This window comes from Dasypus novemcinctus, chromosome 13, assembly GCF_030445035.2.
Source record: "Dasypus novemcinctus isolate mDasNov1 chromosome 13, mDasNov1.1.hap2, whole genome shotgun sequence".
Lineage (NCBI taxonomy): Eukaryota > Metazoa > Chordata > Mammalia > Cingulata > Dasypodidae > Dasypus > Dasypus novemcinctus.
This window is the reverse complement of record NC_080685.1, coordinates 98,091,705-98,103,856: the sequence shown is the minus strand read 5'-3', so window position 1 is coordinate 98,103,856 and position 12,152 is coordinate 98,091,705. Positions and strand designations below refer to the sequence as shown.

Below are 12,152 nucleotides of genomic sequence, written 5' to 3'. Positions count from 1 at the left end.
ATGGGGTTGAGCCTCCCTGTCTCCTGAAACTACATTCCTCCTTAGCTTCTTTCCCTTTCCTACCCTGCTCCTCTCCCTCCTTCTCCGGTGTCTTCTAGAATAAATCACTTGCACAAGAATCCCCACAGGAGGCTCTGCCTCGGATATCAGACCTAAGATAAGGGATGAACTTCTGAAGATTCTCGATTTATTTTCTGAATCCTTATTAATTAATTATTACTTAAGAATTCTACTTTTAAGAACCACTCTGTCCACTGAAAACAATTAGAAATTTACCCAGTTACTGTGAAGGGCAGGAGGCCCTTGGAGGTGTGGGAAGTGGAAGGTAGCTGAAGGAGAACTGAAGATCTCGAAGTGAAGAACTGTGGGTAGCTGAGGCTGAGGCTTCCCTGGATTGGGGTGGGTTAGGAACACTGGTCTGTGGAGACTTAGGAGGAGCTAGACCCAACTTTAAACCAGAGGAGGCCATTTGGGAAAATCCAGGTGAAGTGCTGCTCCTTTTCCCCAGCAACAGTGAGTGCCTCCAGGTTAGATTGCATATGCGACTCCCTGTGAAGGAGTCTTTCACTTGAGCCCCTGTGTCCTGTCGCTTTAATGTCTGAAAACAAGAGAAAAGAAACAAAGCCAGAGGTAGGTGCAGTGTTCAAAAGAAAGAGGGGGCAAATTAAGACAGAGAACCAGAGTTCAGACCAGGGCGAGGTCGCCCCCACCATCATTTGTTTTGCTTTGTTTTGCTTTGTTCTCTTCTAGCGGAGAAGAAGATAGCCAAATGGGAAAAATGCAGATCAGCAGTGGCTGCTGGCAGGCACACATGGACACACGCCGCCCGGACTCACGGGTATTCTTCCCCATTCCCCGGCCTCCCCTTTCCCCACCTTCTACCCCTCCCTGTTTGAAGAAAGGCTGTTAGATAAGGGATCCTGGGCAGAGCGTCTGGAAGTACCCTCTAACTGAGAGTCTGGGCAGATTCCAAACCTGATTTCCAAGGTGGACGCCGATTCCACCGCCAAGCACTTCTGAAGAGGCTGATATCTGAGGAGGCTGAGTTCTAGAATCCTTAACAAATTCAACCACAGGTCAGGAAAAAGAGAAAGGACTCTGTGCAGGAAGGCAGTAGGTTTTACTCTGCGTTCTTATGCTATCTCTCTCCACATCAGAAGGAGAATGGTAGTGACTAAGTACATACCTGAGGGCACTCTTTCGGCGCTGAGAACAAACAGTTCTTCACACTCTAAGGTGGCTCAGCTCCCCGTGGGGAGGGCATGAACGATGAGTGGCAATTCCAGGACTCAAATGGGCCTCACTGACCCAACCATGGTTATGGGAATAACTACCATTTGCACAGGGCTTTACAGTCTCTAAAATACTTTCAGAGAAATCATTTAGCTGCCTCTCACCTGCAAAGTAGCTACTTGTTGTTGTTGTTTTCCTGTTTCAGGCGAGGACATAGTGATTCAGAACAATTAAATAACTTGCTGAAGTTCCCATGGCCACCAAGAGGCAACCCCGAGTCCAAATCCTGTCTGTTTCTCGCAGCTCCCCTGCCCTGTCCTAGTCTCTGCTCGCTGCACTCTTCCCGTGTGCCAACACTCCGGGCTGGGCGTTCTCAGCTCCTCGGAAAGGCAGCAGGGAGTTGGCTATCCCTAGGCTCCTGAAAGGCTCCCTTCTCTCTCTCAAGGGGACCTCCTCATACCCTCTTCGTTTTAGGGTACAGTTCCTGGCTCCCTGGCCACCAGAAGGACTTCTTTCTCTACCTGATGTGCTCCTCTGTGTTCCCGAAATCAGGCCTCTCCATACCAGTGGGACAATGGTGAGATGTGCAGACCTTCCCCTGGAAACGAAAGCGCTGAGCCCGCGGAATCCCTCGGGCACGGAGGGAGGGAGTGGGGGTGTCTCCAGCCACTGTGGATGTTGAGCACATTATTCTATAACTCTGCCCTCACTGGCTTCCCTCTTTCTCCCCCACCTCTGGAGCTGCCCATCTAACTAATCTGGGATGATGGAACGTCATTTCTTACTCTCATCATCTTAAAGTAAATATCACTAGGAAGGTAGATGCGCTGTCCAAAAACAAATAAGTCACCTAACACACTCCAGAGAAATTTTAATCATTTTTAGATATTCTGTCCTTTTGAAATACCCAAGCCTCTGCTGCTCCCCCTAGCAGGAATAATTGAGAACTGACATTAAAAAAAAAAAAAGGGAAGAGGCTTTAGCTCAACTGATAGAGCACCCGCCTATCACATAGGAGGTCCAGCGTTCAAACCCAGGGCCTCCTTGACCCATGTGGAGCTGGCCCACGCACAGTGCTGATGCACACAAGGAGTGCCGTGCCATGCAGGGGTGTCCCCTGATAGGGGAGCCCCATGCACAAAGAATGTGCCCCTCAAGGAGAGCCGCCCCATACAAAAAAAGCGTAGCCTGCCCAAGAGTGGCGCCGCACACACAGAGAGCTGATGCTGCAACAAAAAGAGACACAGATTCCTGGTGCCACTGACAACAATGCAAGCAGACAAAGAACACACAGAGATGGATACAGAGAGCAGACGGGGTGGGGGAAGGGGAGAGAAATAAAAAATAAATCTTAAAAAAAAAAAAAATCCCACCTGAAGCCCAAAGCCTGGGCTCAACGACTTGCAGGCCATGGATGTAAAGCCTACTGTGGAAAAGAATTAATAGTGGTAGCATTTGGTAGACTGTGTCATGCCTATGAACATGGCAGTGGTAATTTCAGCGTTTGCAAGCTCTGACTCATCGCAAAGCATGCTGTGCTCTGGAGAGAGACCCGGCTCTGGACTGGACAGCTTCCCAAGGCAGAGTCACCCAACAGGCCCGGGAAGCTCGTTAATCCTTACCAGGGCACGGTTCCCATTGCCAGCCCAAACCATCAGCCAGCACACATGCCCTGCTGAGAGTCCCAGGCGGGGACGTGTCGGGGCGAGGCTTGCCCGGAAAAGGAGTTGGGAGAGCTTCTAGCCGACAGTCTCGCGGGAAGGTTAGGCTGGAGAGGGAAGGGTAAGGGACTGGGATGGGGGGCCGGGAGGGAGGAGCAGGAGGCGGGGCGGGTGGCTTGGCACCAGGACGCGAGCGGTCATGCCCGCCAGTCCTTGGCACCGCAGAAGCGGCCTTCAACAGCCAAGCCTGTGCCTAAAGTTCTGTGGGCAAAGCTAAGAGGTCCCTTGAGGGTGTTTGGAGCCGGATGAGTCTCTGGTCAGCAACACGGAGCACTGCCTTTGGGAGCCCTCCTTGGTTTTGGAGGCAAGCAGGCAGACACACCAGAAAAAAGAAAATGTGCTCCGCTGAGGAGCTGCTGCTGTAGTGCGGGGGTTCTGGAGGGGCCCAATGCCAGTGACCCGGAGGTGACTGGACACAGGCTGAGGAGGGGCTCATGAACACACAGCCTTGAAGTTCCTCCCGTTCCTAACATTCTGTGACTCCAGGTGAATGCAGGAGGCTGGCTAAGCGTATGTGGAAAATACACACATGCTAAGCAACAGGAAATATAGGCAGAGAGTTAAACCGTGACTTCCTGTCTTGAGTAGGATCTCTTGTAGATTGTGCTCCTCGCCAGACCCCGGGGCCACCGTCAGCCAGGCTGAAGACGGTTAGGAGGCCAGGGCTGGGCACAGGGGGCGAAGTGTGAGAGAAATTTCAGAGAACTGGTTATGAAGGAGCTGGGAAGAGAAAACTCTATAAAAAGAACATCTTTTTAAAAAAATTTTTTTATTTAAACCCAGGCCTGAAAATCTCCTCTCCTCTCCTGGGGGGAGAGAATCAGCTGTTTTGGTGACCGTGTGAACTTCTTAAAGGCTGAGAGGATGATTCAGGCCTTCCCTCTGTAAAGCGGCTTGGTGGTGAGAAGGGGTGGTGTGGAGAGTTCAGGCCTCGTTCGGGCCTGGTCTGCGGTGATTTGGGAGCCCTGGATCCTGCTTTTTATGGGCCAAAAAACCTGAGATACCTTCCTCTCATGTAAACAGACAGTCCGTTGCCGTGAGGATGTAGTGAGGACGTGGAACAATGACAGGAATGGGCCTCAGTGACTGTTGGTAGAAGTCTCAGAGGAAAAGCATTTGGAGGTGAAGTTCAGGGAAGGGGGAAGGACTGTATGCTCTCAGGCAAGGCCAGGAAGGTTTTCTAGAAAAGGACCTCAAATCGGCTTGACTGGCAAAGCGGGAGTTATTTTCTGTCTTGTGTGTGATCGGCAAACATATCTCTGTGTATACTAACTTGACCTGCAGTGTTGGCACAGCTTTTAAAAATTCAAGTTTATCAAATCTCCTTTGATGGGCAAGAATGAGCCAAGATGTTTATTGAGCTCTCACTACCAAAGGAGGCTGGGTAATGTGTAGGAAAACACCTGAGTTCTGTTGCCACGAAGAGCTTTTCAAATCCTTCCTGGGCACTTACTAGTCAGTGTGTCCTTGAATAAGGTGCTTGACCTCTCTGATCCCACAAATTACTTATTTATAAGTAAATGGGGACAATCGTCTACGTCACAGGGCTGGATTGAGACTTAAATGTGATAATATAAAACACTGGGTCAAAAATAGCCCTGAAGGGACTTAAATAGACATTTCTCCAAAGACGGTATGCAAATGGCCAAAAAGTACATGAGAAGATGCTCAACATCATTAGCCATTAGGAAAATGCAAGTCAAAACCACAATAAGATATCATCTCATGCCCACTAGAATGGCTACCATGTTAAAAATGGGAAAAAAGAAGTATTGATGAGGATGTAGAGAAGTAAGAACCCTCGAACACCGTTGGTAGGAATGTAAAATGATGCAGCTGCTGTGGAAAATGGTTTTTAACAGTTCCTCATAAAGTATAGAATTACCATATGACCCAGCAATCTCACTTCCCAAAGAATGGGAAACAGGTACACTTAATCTTTTGAGGCTAATAGCATGGAGGACAGCTACCCAGGTAGCCTACGCAAGGGGGCAGAAAAAACCACTGGTTTGGTGTATTAGTCAGCCAAAGGGGTACTGATGCAAAGTACCAGAAATCTGTTCACAATTATAAAGGGTATTTATTTGGGGTAGAAGCTTACAGTCACAAGGCCATAAAGTATAATGTACTTCCCTCACCAAAGTCTGTTGCCATGTATTGGACCAAGATGGCTGATGGTCTCTGCAAGGGTTGAGCTTTCCTCTTCCTCCTAAATGTCTCTCTCCCCAGGGCTCATTTCTCTCCAGACTCAGCTGCTCTGTTCTCTTCACAAGGTCAGCTGTAGAGTATCAGGCTCTCTCTCTTCCCGGGGCCTCTGTGTCTATGGAGCTGTCTCTATTCCTTTGTGTTCATGTCCTGTGTGTTTACTTCCCAGGGCTCCATCATCAAAACTCCAACTCTCTCCTCTGCCTTTTCTCTGTGAGTCCCTGCCCACCAAGGAGGTGGGGACTCAAAGTCCTACTGAAGTGGCCCAATCAAAGCCCTAATCATAATTTAATCAAGTAAAGTGAAACCTCTGAAGTTAATACAATCTAACATGTCCAAAGGAACAGACCAGTTGACATACATAATCCAATATCTATTTTTGGAATTCATAAACAATATCAAACTGCTACATTTGGTCTTGGGTGGTGTATCTGATATTTCCATATTCTTACAAGCTCTCAAATGGGAAGTACCACCATAGACTGCCAAGGGGTTCTAGCCAAGACACTGCTCACTCTAGAAGTCACAGGTCACGTACCTTATTTCCACTCTAGACATTGGCAGAGGACTCAGTTCTGAAACTGAGCTGCCAGAATCAGGTTTGGATAGCCGCAGGACAGAAAAGGTCAGCAGAGGTCAGTTCCGGAGAAGTGGCACGTGTAGACTGATTGAGCAGACAGAACGGGGTACAATCATAAGAGTAAGAGAGAGCTGGGCCTCTGAGAGTTGAACAGATGACCCAGAAATTCTACTTCTAGGTATATATCCAAAAGAATTGAATGCAGGGACTCAGACAGATATTTGTACACCAATATTCACAGCAGCATTATCCACAGGAGTCAAACAGTGAAAGCAACTCAAGTGTCTGTCAATGGGTGAATGGATAAACAAAATATGGTATATGGGAAGCAGATTTGGCTCAATGGCTAGAGTGTCCACCCTATCACATGTGAGGCCCAGGGTTCAAACCCAGGGCCTCCTGACCCGTGTGGTGAGCTGGCCCACCCGCAGTGCTGATGCGCGCAAGCAGTGCCCTGCCACGCAGGGGTGTCCCCCGTGTAGAGGAGCCCCTCGAGCAAGGAGTGCACCCCGTAATGAGAGCCACCCCATGCGAAGAAAGCTCAGCCTGCTCAGGTGTGGCACTGCGTGCGGAGAGCTGACACAGCAAGATGACGCAGCAAAAAGAGACACAGATTCCTGGTGCTGCTGACAAGAATCCAAGCAGACAGAGAAGAACACACAGCGAATGGACACAGAGAGCAGACAACTGGGGAAGGAGGGACAGGGAGAAAAATAAATAAAAAAATAAATCTTAAAAAAAAATGTGTATATACATACAATGGAATTTGATTCATTTGTGAAAAGAAATGACATTCTGATACATGCTACAACATGAATGAAACTTGAAGACATCATACTGAGTGATATAAGCCAGAAAGAAAAGGACAGATACTGTGTGATTTCACATACACGAAATAACTAGAATATGCAAATTCATGGAGACAGCAAAAAGGTTACTGCTTGCCAGGGACAGAAGTGGGAGTGGAGAATGGGGAGCTTATGTTTAATGGATACAGGGTTTCTGTTTGGGGTGACGGAAAAGTTTTGGTAAAGGATGGTGGTGATGGTATCATAACATGGTAAACGTAATTAACACCACTGAATTTTTACTTGAAAGTGGTTAAAATGGGAAATGTTAGGTTGTATATATGTTACCACAATTTAAAAAAAAAGAATCACATCACTATGCAGATGCTGAGGAGTGGGGAGGAGCTCTGGGTATTTTATTTCTGTTTGTATCAGAGACACAATGGAAGGGCAGGACCCAAGACTGACTTGGACCAAGGAGTTGGCTCAAGGAGTTGGCGGGTCCTGTGGGCCCAGCTTGGGGTCTTGCTGAATGTGCTTTCCTCTGGTGAAGTGTCGTCTGAGGGGAACCCACCTGAATTCAGGGCGCCCACCCCAGACTCTCGCCCCTCTGCCTCCAGAGACTCCCCCCCATGGCACAGAACCTATGACAGGCCGGAACACACAGCCCCCTGCCGTCCTGCAGCACAGCCTTTGGCAAGCAGGTCAGCTCCAGGTAACACTCTCCGACCCCAAGCTCCTGGGCTGTGCCTCAGCAGCACAGCGCCAAGGCAGCCCCGAAGCCCAGAGGCTTCAAGTTGTGCCTTCTTGGCATCAGCAATATGGGTTGAAAAATGAAAAGTAGTTTGTAAAGGGGAAATGTTAAGATCATGCGAACAAAACTTCCAGTAGATTGACAGGCTCACTTTTCTTTTGACTTTTCAGTATTATTTGTGTTCTTTTTTTTTTTTTAAGGTTTATTTTTCATTTATTTCTCTCCCCCACCCCCCAGTTGTCTGCTCTCTGTGTCCATTTCCTGTGTGATCTTCTGTGACCACTTGTGTCAGCTCTCCGTGTGTGTGGTGCCATTCCTGGTCAGGCTGCACTTTCTTCTGCGCTGGGCGGCTCTCCTTATGGGGTGCACTCCCCACGTGTGGAGTTCCCCTACGCAGGGACACCCCTGCGTGGCAGGGCACTCCCTGCACACATCAGCACTGCATGTGGGCCGCTCCACACAGGTCAAGGAGGCCCGGGGTTTGAACCGCAGACCTCCCGTGTAGTAGGTGAACACCCTGTCCATTGGGCCAAGTCTGCTTCCCTTAAGTGTGTTCTTGTATTAGAATGTGTCTGTCAGGACTAAAGACTGTCATCAAAGAAAGAGATAGCAAGTCTTGGGTTCCAATTCTGACTGTGATTAGAATCAAAAGAAATAATGAATGTAAACTCCTTTCATGAACTGGAGGGGAAAAAGTGATACAAATGGAAGCTGTTTAATCACTCTTGGTGGGAATGTAGAATGGTACAGCCACAGTGGAGAACTGTTTGGCAGTTCCTAAAGAAGGTGAATATAGACTTGGCATAAGACCTGGCAATACCACTACTAAGTATAAACCCAGAGGAACGCAAAGCAGTGACACAAACAGACATCTGCACACTGATGTTCAAAGAGGCCTTATTCAGAACTGCCAAAAGATGAAAACAACCCAGATGTCCATCAACCGATGATGGATAGACAAATTGTGTTGTATACACATGATGGAATATTATGCAACTGTAAGAAGAAATGAAGCCATAAAGTATATGACAACATGGATGAACCTAGAGGACATTGAGTGAAGCGAACCAGACTCAAAAGGAAAAATATGATATGTTGTGGTACTACGAACTAAATACATTGTGTATTCATGGAGTTAATAATTAGAATATAGGTCACCAAAAAATAAGAGTTAGAGATTGGAAAGCTGACGGTTAATCTGTGCAAATTTGATAAAAATGTTCATAAATCTTTGGAAGTAAATAGAAATAGTGAAATCACATCATAGTGTTTGTAACTAGTAGTACTATTATATGGGTATGACAGTGGTTGAAAGGGAAAATCTAAGGTCATATATATTACTAAGAGGAAAGCTAAAAAATTTAACAAGGGACTGTATAGCAAAGCAAAAACTCATATAAAATATGAATATGAGTAATATTGAATATATGACTGTTTTTCTTTGAAACAGAACAAATTTACATTAACGTTACAAGATTACATGAGGCAAAATACAACCAAAGCAAAATATGGACAACAGTGTATAGTAATATATTAATAATCTTCCATTAAGGGTAGAAAAAAAAAATGAAGTATACTAAGTGAAAGGAACTAGACAAAATGTACCATATATTGTTTGACTCCATCCATACAAAATATAAATACAAATAAATCAGAAAAGACAGAAACACAATAGCACCCATGGACAGCAGGGGAAGCATAGAGAGATTGAAAGGTGATTATTAAGGGGTAGAATGTTTTTTGTTTTTGTTTATGATTATTATTGTAATAATGAAAATGCTCTAATAATGATTGAAATGATGAATGTGCAACTATGCGATTATACTAAATACCATTGATTGTATACTTTGGATGAATTGTATGCTTTATTAATATGTATCAATATGGAAGTGGTTGTCTTTACGTCAAGCGTTCCTTAATCATCTACCTGAACCATATATTATAACCGGGTGGATTTCTTAGGCCGCCTAATCGATTTCTTGGCAGACATCTGAGCCTCATGCAATCCTTATGGCAGTCTCACCCAGGTCACAAAGACGAAGACCCTGTCTGCCCATTGTGCTTGGGATGGGTTGGGTGTCCTGAGGGGCCAGCAGAGACTCTCAGGAACTTGAGTGATGATCGTGACTTGCTGGCGTGAGCTGCCTCCTCTCTTTCCTTGGCTACACTCTAAGAGCTCATGTTGCTCCAGCAAAGCACTCCTCAGCTCCTCTGACGTTTCCTCAACGAGTATTATTTTAGGGTAACAACAACAACAACAGAAGATTCACAAGCTATAGGGAGTGTGCCACTGACCACAATGGACTACAAGTTGCCCCACCCACTAACTTTCCATAAACACTTGCAGAAGCCACAGGAGAATTACAGACTCTCTCTCTAGCTCTCTCTCTGGTTTTCTTGCCCTGCATGCCTCTCAAAGTCCACAGACGTTGTAGAGAACAAGGCTGCAGCCACACAGCACAATTGTATTTACTGGGTATAATTCCCAGCCATTCTGTTTGAATGTGAGTTTACTGTCACTTGCTCATTTCACTTTGAGCATAAACTACCTTGCCCTGACTATAAAATAATACATATTTGGTATAGAAAATTTAGAAAATAAAGAAATATAGAAAATTATAAGAAAAACGAATTACCCATAATTCCCTTGTTGCGAACAATTTGGGTTTATTTCACCCCATTGTTCTCCCTGTTCACAAAATGTATATATGCTGTGGGTGTTGTATATATACTGTTTGGTGAGTTTTTTTCACTTAATATTATGACATGAACATTTTCCCATAGTGCTAAAATTCTTAGAAAAACATGGATTTTAATGGTCACAAAATGTTTTTTATAGAGATAAATCATAAATTATTCAACTGATTCCCTATTGTTCAACATTTAGGCTGTTTTATATTTTCGCATTAAAAATAGCATTGCTATTAATATCCTTGTACATAAGTGTCCATGTCTCTGATTATTTCCTTAATATAAAATACTAGAAATAGAACCACTGGGTCAAAGATTAGGAACATTTTTAAGATTCTTGATGTATGGTGCCAAATTGCCCTCAAAAAAATATGTTCCAATTTTCCCTCCCACTAATAGTGTATAATAATACTCATTTCACATCATCCTCACCAGGGCTGCATAGTATCTCTATTTTATTCTTTGCTATTTTAACAAGTGAAAACCGATTTGCCTTATTTTTAGGTGGATATCCTGTCCTGTCACGCCTGCCATGATACTTATTTGTTTGTTAACCTGTTTGCTTATTGTATACACCCTGTCTACTTCCAAAGAAAATGTGAAGTGGTGTCAACTAGATAGTAAGTCCTTCAAGCCAGGAATTTTCTCTTTGTAATTCTTGAACTGGCATAGTGGGAACTGGCATAGTAGATGTGTGGTACATGTTTGGGGGATAGTTGAACTATATAGAGATCAATGCCTGCTAACAAAATAGGGTATTCTCTCTTTTGCTGATGTACATGGATCTATTTTGTTTGCTCCTTCCAACTGGCATTGCTTTTACAGTATAGATCACTTGATTTAACATTTCATTTTACATTTGTATAATTATTTAGTAATTTATTGGGAGGAAAAATAAAAACCTTGCTTCTTCTATTGGATTATCAGTTACTTGAGGTCAAGGAATATGTCTCTTATTTCTCTTAGAAGAAATAAGCACAGCATCAAGCACATTATGGGCATTTACTCTTTCATTCATTCACTCAGTTAACAAGCATTGCTGAGTATCTGATGTGTCATGCATTACACTCAATGCTGAGGAAATCAGCTCATAGTCTGATAGATAGAGTGGGGTGCAGGGGCACACAGATGTTATGGGAGCATTAAAGAAGAACTTGAACTTAGCATGGAGGTATCAAGGAGGACTTCTTGAAGGAATAGTGATTGACAGGAGATAGCCAATAAATAATGAGGCCAAGGGGTTGGGTGTCTCAGGAAGAGGGTAACACCTGCAAAGTTATAGTAGACAAAATATGGAGCTTGGAGGAATTTGGTACTGGTTTAACATATCCAGAGCTTGCAGAGGGATGGAAAAAATTGCAGGAGATGAGGCTGGAGAGTTGGGCAAGGGACAATACGTGTACAATTAGAATGGAAATGACAAATTTCCAGCTTTACCAGTCAGTGTATATAGAGGCAATCCCATTAGCAGCTCTTAATTCCACCTGCTTGACTAAAGAAAATCAAGATCCCTTGCAGGCAGTCAAGGTTAATTCCAGGGTCTTTTCTACCAAATATTTATGGAACTCCTTAGGGGTTACTTTCATGCTCCAATGAACCAATCTAGGTTATCACTTGCAGCCATGGTTAGCCGGGCTGGAATTCTGAAGTCCAAGCCTTAACGTTCAACAGGGGTGCCAAGCAAGACTGGAATATTTTCCTGTGCTTGGCACAAATGCCTGCAAATCTACTGAGTTTCCTACTGTTGAAAGTGGAGCATCACTAGCATATCTAAAGACTAGAAAATAGTACCACTGCTCTAGCAAAGTGTGAAGAAAAATGCTCTAATTGGGTATGGCTCAATTAAAGGTTCAAAGCAAGGCTTTTTGGCTCCAAAGCAACAACTCTTTTAAATTTTCTCACAAATTCCCTTTCTTCCAGGACCTACGCATGCCATCAGAATGGCTAGATGATCAAGTTCCAGTATTGGCTTCCACAGTGAACCAAGAAATACCATTCTCTTTGGGAACTCTGGCATGATGAGTTAGTTCTCAGGAGCCCTGTTGTCCTTACTTATAATCATGTCTCCCTTGGGGTCACCCCAGCCATCAGACATCTGAAATCCAATGAGGAACATGGCTCATACTCTTTTCTCACGAGGCTGTTCAACCGCTGTGTAAATCAGTAGATGCAAATGGATA

At 44.8% G+C, this 12,152-nt stretch overlaps 2 long non-coding RNA genes across 2 annotated transcripts in view; one reads left to right on the top strand and one right to left on the bottom strand.

Moving 5' to 3' along the window:
* Positions 1–1,167, bottom strand: part of LOC131273090 (uncharacterized) — a 26,849-nt gene extending 25,682 nt beyond the window's left edge. The window contains exons 1-2 of the long non-coding RNA XR_009180236.2: positions 976–1,167; positions 277–598 (exon numbers count right to left, since the gene is read on the bottom strand). This is a non-coding gene — a long non-coding RNA (uncharacterized lncRNA). The remainder of the gene's footprint in view (positions 1–276; positions 599–975) is intronic.
* LOC131273091 (uncharacterized) lies at positions 543–12,152 on the top strand. The gene is made up of 4 exons (XR_009180237.2): positions 543–630; positions 751–838; positions 1,708–1,810; positions 11,893–12,152. It is a non-coding gene; the product is annotated as an uncharacterized lncRNA (long non-coding RNA).